Here is a 19,132-nt window from a genome sequence, read left to right on the forward strand (position 1 = left end):
GACCCGTAAAATTGCACAATAGTTATCATATAATGTGCAATACAAAGCAGTTACAACTCGCGTGCACTATTGTCGGTTAGTTATATCTATTGTTGTGGCGATTTCTATTCCTATATTATGTGTTTTTCTTTTGAAATTTTTTCTCATTCAATATATTACTGTACAGGTGTGCGTTCTTAGTACATACATACATATTTGACTTTTTGGCACATGGCGTTTTTACAGATCGGACATTTTTGCACGCGATCGCAGTGTTGCAAGTTTTCTTTCATTTTTTTCGAATATACATATATGTAGGTAATTCAATTCAAATGCTTCTTTTTCTATACGATTCGATTTACAATAAAAAACGAAAGTCAAAATATTTTTTTGTGCGTCATAACTGTCGTTTAACCTTGTTATTCCACAAGTGGTGGACTTGACTTCTCGCATTGTCTTTTCACTTTTTTTTATTATTATTAAGATGTTTTTAAGTATCATTTCTCGTTTTGAATTAGAATTTAGGTTTTGTTCTTCTTGAAATAAAAAACGACAATAACAGTGCTTCTCAGCCTTTTTGTGAAAACGCCAAACTTCCTCAATTTCTCAAAAATCTTCATGCCCCCTCCCCCCTCTCACCAAATTCTAAAAATAAATGAAATTCGTGAACCAACATAACCCATCAATACCCATAATGTCCCTTAAAGTTGATTCATCCATCTGTATTGAGAATTTTCTTGTTCTCAACTTTACAATTAGTGGTATTTTTACACCCCATCTCATATATTCTATTACTAACAGTATTATTGCTCAGTGACTTTTCTTTGACGTCTTTCCAAAACTTTTTTGATAAAAACTAATTTTTTCAGAAATCTCAATTGTTATCAAAAACTGGTTTCGATAAAAATGGAAAAAAATATGTAACAAACATTAATGATTAGCTGATTGCCAATCCTCCCCCCCCCCCCCCCAAACATTGGAAACGTTGTGAAACACTGACATATGTAGATGTTCTTTGATCTGATCCAGAAATTAACTTTTTGGTGGAGGCAAATATGATATGAAACTTCCTGTTTGTTTTAATTTTGTAAATATATACATATGCCATAGTATATACATATGTATGTATGTATATACATAGTATATAGTATATATTTACATATGTACAGTCGTATTTCTTCCACCTATGAAGCTTTTTTTGCCTTGTTTTGATTAAACCTAAACCTTTATATTCAAAAGCTTATGTATACTTATACAAAAACTTCCTCATAGTTATTATCAATCATTATATTAGACATTAGCATATCTCGATGGTTGCCTTAATGCCAACCACCGAAAGGTCCAGGGTTCAAGTCCTGTTTTGACCTCGATTTAAAATTAATATTTTATTCGAAGTATTTCTGTAGTGCTGCTAGTCAGACTTGGATATCTGTCGATCGTTTCCTACCAGAGTCTGATTTCTTATTGAAATCAGATGAATGGTTTGGTGCAACCTGTAGTGGAACCATGGTAAAAATATAAATTTAATAAATTGATGTCGACTTTGATTTGACTTTTTACTTTAAGACGAGCATTTTACATTTGATTTTATGGATAAAACTGCGCTACGAATAGTTCTCGCTATCTTTTGGATGTTTAAAATGTGATTAAAAGAAGGAACCTTAATGTCATGTTGGGTAGGAATAATCCTAAATGCAATCAATGTTCATAAGATAGCATCAGTAAGCTTCGATTGCTTTTAATTGCATCGAAATATTGCTCAAGTGTTTCAAAACCTTCAAATAATTCTTCCAAGCGTATCAAAAATCGAACCACGAACCTTCCTTTCGCGATTCCAATGGTCTGCTGACTTAACTAAGTGTGACTCTGTTAAGCTCCATAATTACGACGAATCTCAAATGAGACTTTCTGAGTTGTGAAAATAGCCATTTGACTGTCATAACCCATCCGGTTACAAAATCGTTCCATTTCTCATTTAAAATCTGAACAGCGTGAAAATATTTTGTTTGGTCCTCGTCTCCAGTAGAAGCTGAAAATAGACGATCTTTTGATTTGAAAATATTTCTATACACGTATGTAAAGCACGTGCTACATGCATATACCTGATTTTATCAATTAAACATAAATAACTCCATTCAAAAGGTTAAAATCTTGTGTGCGCGTCAATAAGACGTAATAACCGGTCATCAGGTGAAACCTATACGCATTTATCATCATTACCAGATCACCGTAATAAACGTGCTTTTCCTACAGGGTGTTTCGAAATCGACGCCTATGCGTGATTATTTGAGCAAATCGAGATGCGTATTATATATCATATATGCCGACCGCAAAACAGCATACATTTTACTCGGCAATAAAACTTGCAATTGAATTTGATCGCGCAAATGCAAGCGAATATAAAGTCAACTATTATTCCAAATTAAAATACGACTCTGTTGGCGTTTGGATCAATTTCAATTTAAACTCGAGTAAATGATACGCTTTTTTGGTACATTATTATTTTTTCGCCCCCGCCAATTTCATCTTAAAGGTCACATTCGAAAATGCCGCTTTTAATTAGCGACTCGTTCGCGTATGAGAAAATTTATGTTAATGCAACATTTTTACTCGACTCAAACTTGTAATAATATTGTATGCGAACGATCGTTGTAAAAATACGTATAATCGCACCGCGAAATGACCCGTCTTATTAATTTATGCTAATTGCGAAGTCAATGTGCACATTAGTATGATCGTCAGTGGCCGTTAATGTAATCGGTATGTTGATGTGATCAGATATTTTATTTGTATACTTATACCAAAATTGAATTTCAGTTTCTCATATGTCTGTATTATATTATATATTTTGTCACTACATATTTGAGATGTTATCATCATCATCTTCATGTATGTATGTACAGTCATCCACTAAGGGATGACGACATCTCCAAGACGCTTCCATTCGTCTCTGTTTTCGCAACTACATATCATCCATCTCATCCCATAAATGTCCCTACAACCTTCCTTTCACCCTTTTACTTTCTCTTGGGTATCATTCTTTCGTTCATTTTTCTAGCTACGTGACCCGCCCATTACCATTTCAATATCTTCATTCTCTTCACTGAATCAATTACGTTTGCGATACTTCTCACCCACTTATTCCGTTTCCTATATCTGCCCGTTATGCCTAGCATAGAACGTCCAATACATTTTTTAAGTACATTGGACTTTGTGTAAGAATGTCCAATATTTACATATGTACATACGTCATCACTGGATTTAATATAATAATCACATAATTTTTTTTGACAAAAAAAATTAAATGACAAAATAAATGCTAGAATGGTATCCGAGAGAATGCAAAAGGGTAAAAGTAAGACTGCAGGGAAGATATGTAGGTAGACGAAATTAGAAAAATATGTGGAGTGAGATGTATAGACATTAATCTTATTTGTGTCGTCCATGTGGACTGCGGGGCTGCAGCCCTCCCAGTATAGTACATATGCATGCTATTTGTGTTTGCATTTGGTCAACTAACTACTACATCACGATTCATCTCTGCAACCCCTCCCCCCACTTTGAATTCTCACGAGCCGCTACTGATTCCTAGTAAGATGCGATGCAAGTTTTGACCGTTTTGAATACCCGAGTATATTCGGTCAAAACTATTTTTCACAAGAGACCTAAAACATTTGTCCGCGGCTGTACAAATACATATGTATGTACAAACGTAGTTCAAAGTTGTTAGTAAATTTTGTCTGATTTTTAGCATTTTTTTATGATTTTTACTTGACTGCAAAAAGGGCATAAACCGTGAATATTTGTGACTGTAATGACAAAACACAATTTTTGCAAGCGTCGTAAAATGTCTATATAAAAAATACGGAAATGTATGCAGATGACCGAAATCATAAAAGGATATTGCGCTCGCTTTTGTCCACCATTGTTCTCCGAAAGACAGCAGACAACGTTGATTTATTCAAAGGACATCTCTATTTTTTATTTTTTTATTTTGAATTCAAGTAGTCTTCGCGTTATCGTGGAGCTTTTCAGCGTCACGACCGCTTGATTTTCAGGAAACGAGCCATATTTTACACGAGCCAGCTTGTATGCACATATTTTACATATAAATCACGAAACTTCAGTAGGTACGCGTCTTAAGTGAAAAGGAGAAGAAAAAAAAAGTACAAAGCTTGTCCTGCGTTCATAAGCTTGATATATTCGCGAGTATTCGGTTACCGGATGGTCGACGTCACGTGTATGGCAAAAAGTTCGCGTTAACTTTGAACCCCGCCAAAAATAATCCCGCTGCCCTTTTTTCCCTTTGTCGAGATTTATGGACAAATGGGCAAGAATAAATCTTTCTTCCAGATGTAGTCGAATAATCTAGTTTGAGACCAAACGGTGACTCTCAAATAAAAAAATGGTTCCTTACATATGCAGTACATTCACCGCTTATGTTTTGATCCAACAAAGTGATTCGTAAGTCTATTCTAATAAAATATTTAGTTGTATTCTAAATGTTTGCTGTTTTCGTTCATTTTACTTACATACGTGCTTTTATTGCTGCTTTATCGGATCAGTACCATTAAATAAATGCATGCACTTATCATATAGTAGATTTCCTTGAAATAAAAGTTTCGCCTTCCTTAGATCAACGTTAGATTCAATCTTTAGTGTACTTTTATGATCTTCACATTACTTACTGCTTTCGTGTCATCAACATTTCAATTCGTATTCAACATCCATTACATGATGAAGATCCAACACGCTTCCATTCGTCTCTGTTTTGCACAATTCCAGTGTATATTCAATCACTCATCAGCATGGATAGATATGTATGTATGTATTTTTCCTATATATTATATGTCTGTATATAGTATATAAGATTATATTTTTTGTGTGGAAAGTCCATTTGTGTGAGGATATGTTGGAGAACATTTGTTCTATCTTCACATTAGTTTATTTCGTATTCAAACGGGGTGCATTCTACGAGACGGATCCCGCATAGTACGAGCTCGAGATAAATTGTGCGTTTTGATCCCCCACGAAAATAAAAATGCTGAATACTCATTACAATTCATCGTCTTCGCTTTGCGTCGAATTTATCAATTTAAATTATTCCCACTTTTCGGGTGCGTTCTAACAAAACAAACAGAATATACTTCAACGTTGCACAAAAGCGGGCGCAATATTCAGCTGAACAAATGATGCAAATTTATCAACGCCCTCCCCTCTCTAGACCAACTAGACACACCCAATATTGCGTAAACACACATACATACATAATTATTGCATTCCAGTTTTCTTTCCGGTGCAAAAATATTTTGAATTACGTCATAATCCAGAGAAATGAAAATACCAGAGTTGCAGTTTGGTATAAATTCGTCGCTGACTTTGGTGCTACATATATTGCGTATTGATGAGGCTTACTTATTATATTGTTATTACAAGGCCGCTACCACTGTTATGTATTCTCACGAATAAACGTAGTTCTACGTCGTAATCAATTATTAAAAAATGCTACCAGCATTCGACGATTCGTTCTCGTCCACAGACGCTCGCACCTACTCCATCGACACAATGGTCGTCTCGTCTCGTCTCCACTTTGCCGTAAATTTGATTGGTGAGGTACTAATGCCTGACACACCCTCATCTCCCTCGGAGAGGAAGTGGCGCCCTTATCTTCCAAAAATAGGAAGTGGTTGGTCCGGACTCGGTGGGATGAGGGAAGAATCTCATATTGACACATCCCATCTCAGTCCTCCCCCCCCCCTGTCATTTATTCTCCGAACGATGATATTCTTCGAACTCGCTCTGAATTTGGTACTTTGGGTACGTAAGAGGCGGTTTACTTTATTAGGCACTTTCTTCGAAAACACACTGAAATAATAAATACGTGTTCAGAATGTTGTTTTTCTACTTCCCAATCGGCGCTTTACGTTTGCTACCATCCATGCATTCGGTTCGAAAGTGAAAGCTATTCTAAATTTTAATTATGTGAAGTTTTAAAGTTCATAGAAACTAGCACTCAAAAGATAATTGAACCAACAAATCTACTCCTAAATGAGTTTTATTTTATTTTTGTAATAATTCAAAAACTTTTGAATGTATCATAAGTACATAATATCGCATTTGTATTTTGGCTTGGTCGTATATCTGATAATCACATGGGAAATTGAATCCACCGAATCCATCATTTGATAATATCAAAAGCGGGCGAGTCTCTTCTGGCGTCTTCATTTAACGTACGATTTGTTCGATTAAATCTTCAATTTGTACCATTTGCATTTTTATTAACTCTTAAATATTTATTTATTTATTATTTTTGTACTACAATTAAACCATAGTGATATATTATTGCTATACTCTTGGGCGTCACTATCAAAATATGATCAAAAAAAAAAATGCATGAAAATAATGTAAAATAACATAATGAACAAAAATAAATTAAATAAAACCTTTAAAAAGAGATTAACAAATAGATGCAAAAATAAATGTGAGAACAGCATATTTTAGATTGAACAAATCAAAGTTAATGAGAAGTATGACAAGTTGATATACTGGAGAGAATGAAGATATTGAAATGGAAGTGGGTAGGTCACCTAGCTATCAAAAAAGGACGAAAGATGTGCTCTAATGGTACCTGAGAGAATGTAAAAAGATTTGACTTGAAAAGTACGGTAGAGTTGGGGGAAAATGTGTGTGATAACTAGAGGTAGGATAGTTACAGTGCTATCCATTGTTCGGCAAACCTTTAACAATGCATTTACAACCTTTGAACAATACACGGCCCCCTCAGGCTCCGGTGACTAGTGATAACTCAGTTAATAACTGATAACTGATATCACTGATAAGACGGATGAGAACTGCCCAGAACAGAGACGAATGTAAGCGTGTTGGACAGACCTTCATCCAGCATTGCATTGTGAATGGTTGTAAATTATGATGATGAACATACGTCATATTATGTGCCACACAGATTCGTTGTCATCTCGAAACTATTTCTCCCCAGACGCTTCCTATACTCATGTCTAAATATTGTATCTATTTACATATCATGAATACGTACTGCAAATTAGCATGTTGATAGTTTTCCACTGGTCATGTTCATCAACGACTGCAGATGCAATGCAAATTGCATTATACCCCAGGCTTGCATTCATACATACCTTATCTTTGGAATCGCTCGTAAAGGTCCCCCCCATTTTTCGCATTCGCCATCGTAAGAGGAGGAGAATGCTATTTTTTCGCAAAGTTTAAATAAAGCGATACCCCCTGACACATTCCGTGTCGGAATCTACATCCAGATCTGCATTCGTCGATGGGTCCTTAACGTTTTGACCCCTCGGGCTCTCTTTGGCGGCTTTTTGTGAAGTGAGTTGAATTCGCGTGTGTCGGTCGCTGTGATCTGGTTTGATCGCGTGACTGGTCCAGCCAGTGGCTCGTTAACAACACGAATCTCGCAGAATTCGCATATTTCGAATAGATTCCGCCGACATTTTTGTTTTTTCGACATTTTCGTAACTATCGTCCTTCGAGAGGTTATTATACGCGGTTGTACATATTGTATATAATGTGGTTAACTCGAATGCGTTAACCTCTCAATGAGTGAACGACGATCGATAATGTGACCCGCATTCGTCATTGCGTGCATCTTTATTGAATTATGGATTTAACCTTTATAGTGATGCTCTTCGTTTTAATTGTTGAGGTCGTAGTGAACTCACTGTACCGTGGGTGATGAATTTATCATTTGATATAAAATTGTTGACGTCTGAAGCAGTGTTTTTAACACTGATAGATATCTATCAGTGTTAAAACACTGCTTTTTATTATTTATTTTATGTTAGAATATATATCATTCTTTTCTGGGATGTTTTAAGGTGTTTGTAATGTCACGCCTTTTCAGATTGATATTGGGATATACAACAAAAAAATTTAATATGTTAATTAACCAGTCTCTGTAGTTACAAACCTTTTTGATGTAATAAATTTTCTATGGGTTTAATAATATTATTTTCCAGTAGATTTTTATTTCTTATTATTATTATTTTTTTATTTTTTATTTTATTTCTGCAGATTTGTTTCAGAACGTATACTTGTCAATAATCAAATATTAAAGATGATAAACGGGATATTTTTAATGTACATATATATGTATTAAAAACATCCCGTCGGTGATGTCGGTTTTTATTCAATTATTTTTGTACGTTTACTGAAATGGATAACAATGTATTATACTAATGTTTTCAGTAGATTTAAACCGTCGCAATGATAGTCATATTGGCAATGATATGATACGTTGATTATATTATAATAGAACCGCATATTGGTACTAAAAAATCTAATTGTAATTCACACTGACATTAAAATAAACCGAAAGTCAGTTTGATTGATAGCTAAAAAAACATTCAATATTAAATAATATTTGCATTCTTAATATAGCCAAAAATTTATTTTAGAAATTGAATGTCATAACATTACACTATTTTATACTGTATATAAGTACTGAATGTTGTTTAATTAATTGATATTTAACCAAGTAAGATATTATTTATCCATCTTTGCCTCCATTAATGCTAAGAACGCACTCAAAATTACGGCTCGGCACGCCTTATTAGACTCCTGCTGTGATAAGCGTGTCTTCATGTCATTGTTAATTCGTACGATCGTATTGTTTAGACAACCTTCTCCTCCATTTCTTCAGATAAGGGAATCAACCTTATATATCACTGTCAACAATGTTAATAGAAGGAAAAAACATCTCCGAAAACACACCAAGGTGAGTTTTGGGAAGGATCACGACGGTACAAACTGGGCATGTCAGCACTCTAGAGAGCAAAAAAAAGGTTAACAATAGAAATTAACAAAAGAAACCCATTTATTTCGAGCTGGCGCATCCTAGCGCCGCTCACTGGTCATCACTAGAGGTAGGACCGGAAGCGCGACGGCGCGCTTCCGGTTGTTCCATTATTGTAAATGCATTTGTAAAAAAGGTTCGGCAAACCTTTAACAATGGATTTACAACATGTGAACAATGAACAGCGCGCTCTGGGTCCGCTCTTTAGACTCATCAGTAGTCACCGGACCCAGAAGGTGCCGCCTATTGTTCAAAGGTTGTAAATGCATTGTTAAAGGTTTGCCGAACCTTTTTTACAAAGGATTTACAACAATGGAACAATGGATAGCACTGTGACTATTCTACCTCTACTCATCAGTGACTGAGTCATCACTGGCAAAACATATTGATCGAAGATCTTCTTTTTCGGGCATAATAAAAAATAAAGTGGAATTTTGATTTAAAAACCGCATTCATTCGTCCAATTGCACTACATCCTAATTTTATGCTCCTCTTTATTTCTTCTTCTTTACTACCGGACATGTCAATTATATGCCAAATATAAATAATTATTTACTAGTTTATCATCTAATACCAATCTAATAATTCATTAATGCTTGTTAAACAATGCTAATCATGCATTGTTCTAGATTAAAAAATGAAATCCCACACGTGTATGTGTATGTAAAATGTATCGTCGTCAGAAATCGAAAGGAAAATGTCTCAGTTTCGAAAAAAACCGAGATTTGTCCAGTTCAAACAGAAATGTCAAGCAAATAAAACCGTGTAAAATATATTATTTTTAAAAACATTTGGTGCAGATCTTTCAATTACAGTACGTACGTATAGAATAATTTACGGAGCGTCGTCGTCGTTATTTACGGCCGGCGACCGCTGGTTGGCCGTCGCTTATTTCCAGCATCATCCCTCAGGGCCCTCGGCACCGGACCACAGGGGATGTTGTCACTCGTAGAACCCCCTCGAAGGGTGAAAACATTAACTCCAGGTAGAAAGTGCACGGGGTTCGTTTTGGTCCTTCCCGTTCTTGGGAATTTGTGGTCGTATCGCTCGCTCTCCATAAACCGCAACCCCGGTTTTCGGTTTTATCGCTTTTTAAGTATTTTCTCGCTGTATAATAACCAGCAGGCATATAAAATTCGAACATATCCCGTCGCATTTATTTCCGCAATAAATAAATTGACACCATTTTATTTCAAACCCAACCCCAGCTTCAGAGTTCAAATCCTGAATATTTATGTACATACATATGTATGATGCGAAATATGCTTTAAAATGTACTATATATTAAATTATGTATAAATAGTATCTTCTGTGAGAAAACTATTTTATTTTATATCTCGATTTTATGTATGATTAGATGGTAGTTGATATAATCGAAATGGCCATATCGTGAAAAGCAATTGTTACTGTTGTTATTTTCACTGTAATGCTTTACAACGTACTATAAAATTTGATTGTCGAATGCCCTTCACTTTACATTTCCTAACCCTTAAATGGAATATTGTGGCTAAAATTGAAGTTATGCCATTGTTACTTCCGACCGTAATACGGTTCTAAATTTCTATGGATTTACTCTATTATATTATACTTTTAGATTTAGATTTTATTACATACAAACAAAGCTTATTACAGCGACGACTTACCATCAAATTTTAATCTTCATCATCATTTCATCGCCTTTGGCAAATTATATATTTTTTTACAACATTTCGTTGAACATATACTTTTATCGTACCAGAATTTAACTACACTATTGTTTAGCAAACGTTCAGAAATCTTGTTAGAACAAAAATTATGCATCGGTTGTAACGTATAGATAAGGAATTATGTTTTAAAAAAAGACAAGGAAGCATTTTCGATAATAAAAAAAGGGGAAAAAACCACCGTATGTGCATTATGATATCGATTGAATTTTCCTCCAACTAAGCAGGAAAACCTCAGGCATTTTGTCGGATCACAAATTTCGCGCGTGCGAATGGAAACTGAATAGGTTTCACAAAGCATACAAATGAGCTTGTTTGTAGAATGTTTTCCCTTCATCTTTAGAGGAAAAATCCGATTTCTCCGAGACCCATCCCACACCTATGTACGTATGTATGTATATCGGGAATATTCCAACAAGTCGCAAAAAAAGCAGTTTCATAGCGCATTTTTACATTTGCATATTCCATTCAGAAGTGACCCAGATCTCCGCAGATTTTTCAATCCCGTTTCTTTTTCTGCTTTTTATTTTATTTCTTTTTTTTTCGCTTCCAATTCAGTGTTCGTTCATAAATTGAAAATAATACCGCGGCGAGAGATCGAACCTAACCGATATTAAATTGATTTATTCGCGGAATTTAATGCGACCTATGGTCGCTTTATTTCGTTGCATTTCCCATGGTCGCATATTTGCATACAATAAAATTTCACTGAAGCTTTTTGCACGCAGACGACGCCTCATCCATAAATATCGGAATGGCAACAAAACATAAACCTAATAAAAGCACACATAAAACAAAAAAAAAATTACAGTTTAGGAGCTCATTTTCAAATTTGCATTGTCATAAAGTTTTAAAGATACCTGGGCAAAGAGAATTTTACGACACATTTGAAACTGCACCTTTAGGTACCATCTTAAACGCGAATCATAAAATAGAACATTTATTCGATTCTGTTTAATAGTCAAAAACATTTTTACGGCTAACATACAAGTCGCTTCTTACCCTATTGTGTATCTTATCTTAACACGTGGAAACTTAACTTAAGTGGAAAGGGTTATTGGATGAGACAATACCTGATAAAGAGTTGCCAAATAGCATCTATTGTCCAAGACCTCTGAGTCTAAATAAAATGAATATGAATAAAAATTAAGATTGAAACAAATAAATTTATTTTAAAATCACATCTTGTACAACGAACGACTATAAATTTGATAAACTAATTTTTTGTTTATGAGAAAATTTTAAAAATATCAAACAATCAATTGAGTTTTTCCCTCGGCGAGTTTGCTGGAGGTGGAGGTGGTTGTTTATGAACAGATTTAGCCCGCTTAGAATTGTTTTTTATCTCAAGCCGAGATGGTCTTGACTTTGTTTCGCGTATGGGAAAGTACAATTTGAACTCCTTGGCCAGATCCTTCTCTTCATATAGCTTTGGAGCGAAGTAGATCCTTCTCAGCCTGACGTTCGCGTGTATCTCGATCCTGACAGTCTCTTTGTATTGAGTGCCGTATGCTTTCCTGGTGAAATCGGCCAGATTGAAGTGGATTTGATTCCAACCGTCAGACAAACACAACGGCATACTAGCAAACAGAAGTGCACACTTGGTCTTCGACTGGAAGTTTGAAGCGTTGAATCTCCTCCTTATGTTTTGATCGTCCAATATGGTCACCTCGAAGCTGAAATACCTCTTCATGTTTTTAATGATCAAAACGAGGAACGGCAATCTGATTCCGATACTGTCGTCGAGGTTTTTCGGACAGGTTATGTACGTCGTTGACGTGTTAGTTCCGGATATTTCTAAAACGGAAGATTTAATCTCTGAATCCTGCATGAACTGCACGGCACCATCCCTTACTATCTTGTCCCATATCGACAATGGTTTACTGCCACACGCGTAAAATATAGACACGATTCCTCCCTGATATTCGTTCTTGAACATTTCCAAAGTTTATACTAAAAAACAATTGAACTTCAATTCAAATATTTTATTTGAAATTTTTATTTAAAAAAATTATATACATATACTTTTCTTGCCTCCGTTGTTGTGTATGTTTTCGAGAGGCGACTGAGTCTCCTTCCAATATTGGTACTCGGGAGATATTTGCATAAATCGGTCAAGGTGTACCGGTTAAAGTCGTCTCTTTTATTATATAAATGCACCCCCGTTACGTCGTGTGCGGGTTTAACGCTATTTAATGGTTATGCAAGAGGCCACACCTGAGAGACAACCTTAAATATTAAATAAGTACGACCCTAATAAATTACAAAGGACGATTTTTTTTCTATTTTGTTTTGTTTCAGGCACGAGTTTGCAATTAACCCGCTCTTTCGGTCCGAAAAGTTTTTTGTTAAAAAAATAAACAAAAAATGCCCCTCGCCCCAAAAAAGGCCACTTTGTACGGAAATCGATCGAACGGTTTTCCATATATACTGAAAATTCAAATTATTTAGCAATACATTTATGCAAAACAATCAACACTTTCGATATATAAAATCTTGGTATACAGCTGTTATTGGTTGGAACGTGTAGCTCTGATTTTCTTCTAAAAATAACATATTTGACAAGTATATATGTACTCGTATGTATGGACACTTAACATTCTTCTAAGCTTTTGTCATTTAATTTCAGGTTGAGCTTTTAATTTTCATAGTTTGAATTGTTTTGATTATTTATTTTGATATTCAAAATAAAGATCAACCCTTAATTTATTAAAAATTAAAAAAAAAAAAAAAATATATATATATATATATATATTGATATTCAATAGGATCGTTTTCTTGTTTGGTACATTATCAAAAATCAATTAACGCCCGACACTTACTGCTCTATTTTTACAAGGCTTTAATAGTTCCACTTTGCCCAATGTTATTTAACTTCTTAAACTCTTCCGATTGCTCTGAAACATTGCCATTTTGCGAGGTTTGGTTCCCGATAGAGATTTCATTTTTTCAAGTCGATAGTGAAATATAATCGTCATAGACATGTTCAAAAATTCGAAAATTGTGGAGACAGACAGCTAACCCATTGCCAAGAGCCAGTATCCTTGTTTGTTTGACTTTCCGAACAAACTAGTATGTTCATAAACGAACCAGAGTGAACACTTGAACTGTAACATATGATATATACATACCTATATATATATTTATGGAAAATATGGCGAAACATACTCGATTTTATAGTATGTAGAAGTGAATAAATCTTGCGAGCTTATCTAGATGTAATGTCGTTAAACCTTGATGTATGCTTGCATGACTGAAATTACAATAAATTTTCCGATTATATACTATTAAAATGTCAAATTTGTGATGACGATACATTATGCATTCGTCAACAAAAAAATATATTAGTTGAAAATGACGCGTTTGCTTTCAAAAACCGGTAAACTTTAGAATCGCTCACGAGCTTCTAAGCACACCTGGAATGGACAGGTGATGTAAATTTGTGTTATTGTACACTTCATGAGCATTGCACCGTAAATGCATGTACTACACATGTACTCTCCCCACATATTATGTGACTAGATTCGTTCGTCGACACTTTCGGACTTGGCATATTATAAATATGACTTTTATAGTTCTGAGTTTCACGAGTTGTAAATTCAAAGTAGTGAACGGTTTTACGAATTGCAGCAATGCATTGTGAGATAAATTTTGTTTATTGTTATGATCCATCTAGGCATGTTTATTGTCAATGCACGCCTACATTATTTAAAACTAATTTACGATCGCCGTCAGTATCAGTATTTCATAAAATAATAATACAGCGCTTTCCAAACTGATGGGCACCTGAACTTGAAAAAGGGAATGCAAATTGTTATTATCAAGAATGAACATCAACCAGTCAAAAATGTGCATTTTATTCAAGACATAACCAGAAGACCAGACCCAAGTTTCACTAGTCAGATCTTATCAAACCAGATCAACTGGTAGGACAGAAAGAATTGGAGGATACCTTGTCCCATTGAAAATTGCTTTTCTATGTCGGCCATTTCTTGTACCAATAAGTATATAGGTATATTATTCGGAGATTTAAGGTCTGACTGCACTATGCGACAACCGAACGATCTGACACTTCACAACAGTACGCGACCAAATATTGTTTCATGAAATTGTATGAGACATAACGCACTGCGCGACAGTCGCATGACGTAGAACGACACCTTGCGTCAAAGTTGACTTTTCGACCAACTTTGACGCAGGGTGTCGCTCGCGACGTGACGCAAGCGTCGTTGAGTGGGGGTTGCTTTGTGACAATCATTCTCCTTCATATCGTGACTTTGAAATAGCATGTAGCCATAATCTTTTGGTTTTTCTCGATTTTTCCTCTTCCTCGCATATCAAAGATACTATAATAGCGTCCGTTTCGTCCATCTTGCTCCGAGGTACCGAACGAATGATTGACATAATTTACTGTGTAGTGTCGCATCGCTGTCGTTTAAGTGCGGTTTACCTAATATTGTCGCACACTGTTGTGAAGTGTCGGATCGGTCGTTTGACGCATAGTGCGGTCAGACCTTTAATGTATTATATATTTTTTTCTTTTGTTTCGGTTCTTATTAGAATGTATTACTAGACAGAATTAAGATGACTTTCGACATGTGGAGATCATACCATTTATAAAGGCCTACAACCACTCCTCAAAAATGTACGCAAAAGCAATGATTAGCTAGCGTGTGCATCTTTTCCGAAGAGTGGGAGTGAGCTTTTATGGATTGAACGACATCTACATACAAAAAGAGTTGTATTTCACCAAAAATTGACATGCAAAATACTTTAAACGTAACGTTAATGATCTTATGTTAATATTGCACTTCAAAAAAGTTATCTTGCACCAATTGTTATCATTTTTAAAACATTTAAAATGAGGACAATGAGGATCCTTTCTGGAAAAGAAGAGCATCGTTGTATAAAACTTATGGAAGCGCTGGCATAATGCACACATTGCGTTTGTCTTATCTGCATACATACATACATAAATTACACAAGTTGATTGATCGAACCGCCTCGACCAGTGTAGGTAAATAATCTTCGGTGAAATTTATAACCAATTTTTTTTGAAATATTGATATCATTTATCGGCGCATATTTACTTGATCGATTTTCATCGACCCAGCCGACCGTTGAAGACGTTAATTTATTCGGTGCCCTGAAATTCCGGAATTAATGCCGGAATGCCGGAAGCCTTGTGAATTTCCAAAACCGATCGAACATTTATAAGGCGTCCCTGTAAGTGTTTGGGCGACCACTCGCCCTTACAGGGTCTAGCTCACCCTTGTGGTCAAGGGCGAACAACCCCTCCAGATAGTGCGGTCTCGTTCGCCATTACTGACCGTCAATTTATTGACGGCTACAGGCTATTAAGTAACTGCTTCCTACAATATACATACATATGCACATAAGTACATACGTATATGCATTGTACGCAGACCCTCAATTGTAAATCATCTTTATACTTTTCACACAACTGTATGGCCAATTCAAGATGATAATGGCAATTCTCACACCTAAAGATCACTTGTCCAATAAATCGCCGATTTTTTCTGTCATGTTCGCCTTTTAAAATTGAAGTTGTATACATACATACATTTGTGAATCGATTATTCTCTTACGTTTTTCTTTTTCATTGAACTGTAATACTATATAGACGACTTTTCTTCAGGTAACATTGACCAATGATCTCTCTGTGCTGAGGGTACACGCTGTGTATAAATATTCGGCGGATCTGTTTCGTGCGTCGTTCGGAGCTGACTCGTCGACGGATCAAGAACAATAAAATAACTCTGCGTCTTTCACTCCCACGTCAACGTTACAATACATTAATACGTCTACATTTTTCCATATTTTTAGCGTATGTAACTTCTTATGTTTATAAGAAAAAACTTTTTACTAACTGCGTTAGACGAAAGATTTTGTTTATATGAATATTCTCCATATACAATGACAGTTTTTAAATATGAAGCATTTTTTCTTGTTAGGCTGGAATTTTATTTCGGTGAAGATAAGTATAATATGTACATTTTGGGGTTCACGTTAATGCGCATTTGGGAAGCGATGTGAAATAACTCACTTACCCTCAGCATCCTCCTCTACCCATGTACCGAAGTACGTCCTCTTACTTTCGACGATCGTAAGTTGCATTAGGACCCTTCGTCAAACCCAAAACGCATTAAATACATTCGATCAAACACGCAACGCGGGAAAATATTATCGATTTTGACAGTCAAAAGTGAACCAATTTCCACCGGTTTTTATTTTAAACGCCATTGGTCACATTTAATTTGGTCTTCTTGTCATCCGAATCTCCCACTCCACATATTTCAGCGATGCTTTGATATCACACGACCCTCGTTTTGTCCGAACCACATTTCCTTTTTTACATCATGAAATTTTTGAACTTTTTCATATCGCCGGGCAAATCGCATCATTACGCCGATCCGACCTCGGCACGACATCGTTCAAAAAACTGGTCGAAAGGGTAGAAGGCTCCCTGCGGGAGTGGAAAAATACACATACACTTGTGAGGAAATGGTCCAGATAAAATCTGACATTTAATCAACGTCGAAACGCGACGACGAGCGATGCGAAAAACTGACAGTGCTCTCATTGGGTCCGTAGTGTAACGTCTCGTACTGATGGCAGATATTCTGCGGCTGCACCAATTCGCATGATCCCACATTCTGTATATTTTGTGATCAAAAAGTTTCTTCCTTTTTGTACTTATTTTTAAAAATATGTATCTTATTTCAACTGTCACAATGACTTCCAACGAGATACGATCTTGATCATTCAAATAATCAATAATATGTAGTTTTGATTTATTCGACTGATAAGGACCCGCGATGTCTCTATCAAGATATGAATGCACTGTAAGGGGTCATCTACGTAAAGATTTCTATATTGACTAATCAGCAGACCAGCAATTTGTCTATAGTGGCAGTTTCTCTGAGACCAACAACTTGTTACAAAATAAATGTATTTATTTAACATACTTGGGGGAGGCGGCAAAGTCAATAGACCCAAGGAGTTTGATTTATACATACATATATGTATGGACAATTTTTTGCAGCCTTTTAAATATCAACAAATTATGAGATGCTTTAAAAGCGAATTTTTGCCAATTTTTTGGGATCGTTTCCAATGAAATCAGATGAATTGTCAAAACTCTGAATGGAAACGATCTACCTTGGAATCACATATCCAAGGTCTGGCCAGCAACAAAGCCAATAATAGAACCCGCAACCACAAAATCGACAGCATTACACGCTAACTACTGATCTACATACATATGATGCTGGTTATGGTGGAAAGAGTGAAGATATTGAAATGGCAATGGATTGGTCACGTATCTAGAAGAATGGAAAAAATAAGTGCTAGAATAGTACCCGAGAGAATGTAAAAGGGTGGAAGGAAGGAAAAGGGTAGATGGGTAGCCGAAATTAAGAGAATGTGTGGGTGATCTCTAAACATTATTTGACAAAAGTATTATTTTTTCAACAAAATCTTCCCAGAATCAAAACTAGAGGTTTGTCTCTCGCAATGTCGTGACCAGAAAGACTTGTCTACAAACAGTGCCGGTTTTAGGGGGGGGGCTGGGTCGGGCGGCGCCCGAGGGCGCCAAATAAGTTAGGGCGCCGAACGATGTGCCAAAGGCGTTTTAAAATTTAAAATTAGAGCGCCAAAAGCCATTCAAAATTTTAGATTAGAGCGCCAAAGGCGAAAGTTCTTTCTAAGGGCGTTAAGAAAAAATTGCCCGACGGCGCCATCCGGTGTAAGGCCGGCACTGTCTACAAATAAATCAATATATGATTGGCTACCTTAACCAAAATGCTATGTAGATCTGGTTTAAATGTTATTACATTTAAATCAAATATTATTATCGTCTTGTCTAGACTTAATTCCGGTATATTGTAGTATTGGTGGAACCCGAACCGCCTATAAAAATTTGGTCAAAAATATATCGTAACGTATTTTCCCCTATATTTTCCAAAATGCACGTTTGCTTTAAATCACTCGCGTTCATTTGAAAGGAATGAGTGTCACATCTGCAAATTTATACGTCGCTCGCGGCATACTAACCAACGCACGCGTTCTTGATGTATGTTTTTGCATTTTCATCGGCGAGAGAGATGGCCAAAGAATATTTTGCAAATGTGAAACAAAGAAAGAACGACTCTGAAATTCAATATGTAGTCGAGCCTGATCACGACTCCGGCATTAAAGCGTCGAAATATCCCAAGACCCAAGAACAGATCACGAACGAGCGAATATCGAAAGCGTTTTATTTAATGTTGTTTTTTTTTTCCGCCTGAAATGTTTACGTGCCACGTTCCCGATAAACATTTGCCAAAATTTGATAAAAATGTATATTATAATACGTTGTGCACGATCCGTGTAGGCCCTTGTCTTCTGTGAGCGCTTCCTATCTCCTTACCGGTGATGTTGGGGTGAAAAATTTTTGCTCGTCATCACAGGGAATGGAGGAAAAAAACAAACTCGCCCCCTGCCTCTATCCAGTTTGATTAACCCGATACCGCTAAATGTACCGGGAAAATCATCCCTTGTTCGCCTGAGTGAGGGAGGGAAAACGTGTATGTGACGATTCTCT

The 19,132-nt window shown here is 35.9% G+C and overlaps 1 protein-coding gene and 1 pseudogene across 2 annotated transcripts in view; one reads left to right on the forward strand and one right to left on the reverse strand.

The window, feature by feature from the left end:
- Positions 1 to 19,132, forward strand: part of gukh (NHS actin remodeling regulator GUK-holder) — a 184,666-nt gene that overhangs the window by 8,517 nt on the left and 157,017 nt on the right. The window lies entirely within an intron of this gene.
- Positions 11,786 to 13,232, reverse strand: LOC143919207 (uncharacterized; annotated as a pseudogene). Its single transcript, XR_013261202.1, has one exon. The product of XR_013261202.1 is annotated as an uncharacterized LOC143919207 (transcript).

The sequence above is a fragment of the Arctopsyche grandis genome, chromosome 11, assembly GCF_051622035.1.
Source record: "Arctopsyche grandis isolate Sample6627 chromosome 11, ASM5162203v2, whole genome shotgun sequence".
In the NCBI taxonomy this organism is placed as follows: Eukaryota; Metazoa; Arthropoda; class Insecta; order Trichoptera; family Hydropsychidae; genus Arctopsyche; species Arctopsyche grandis.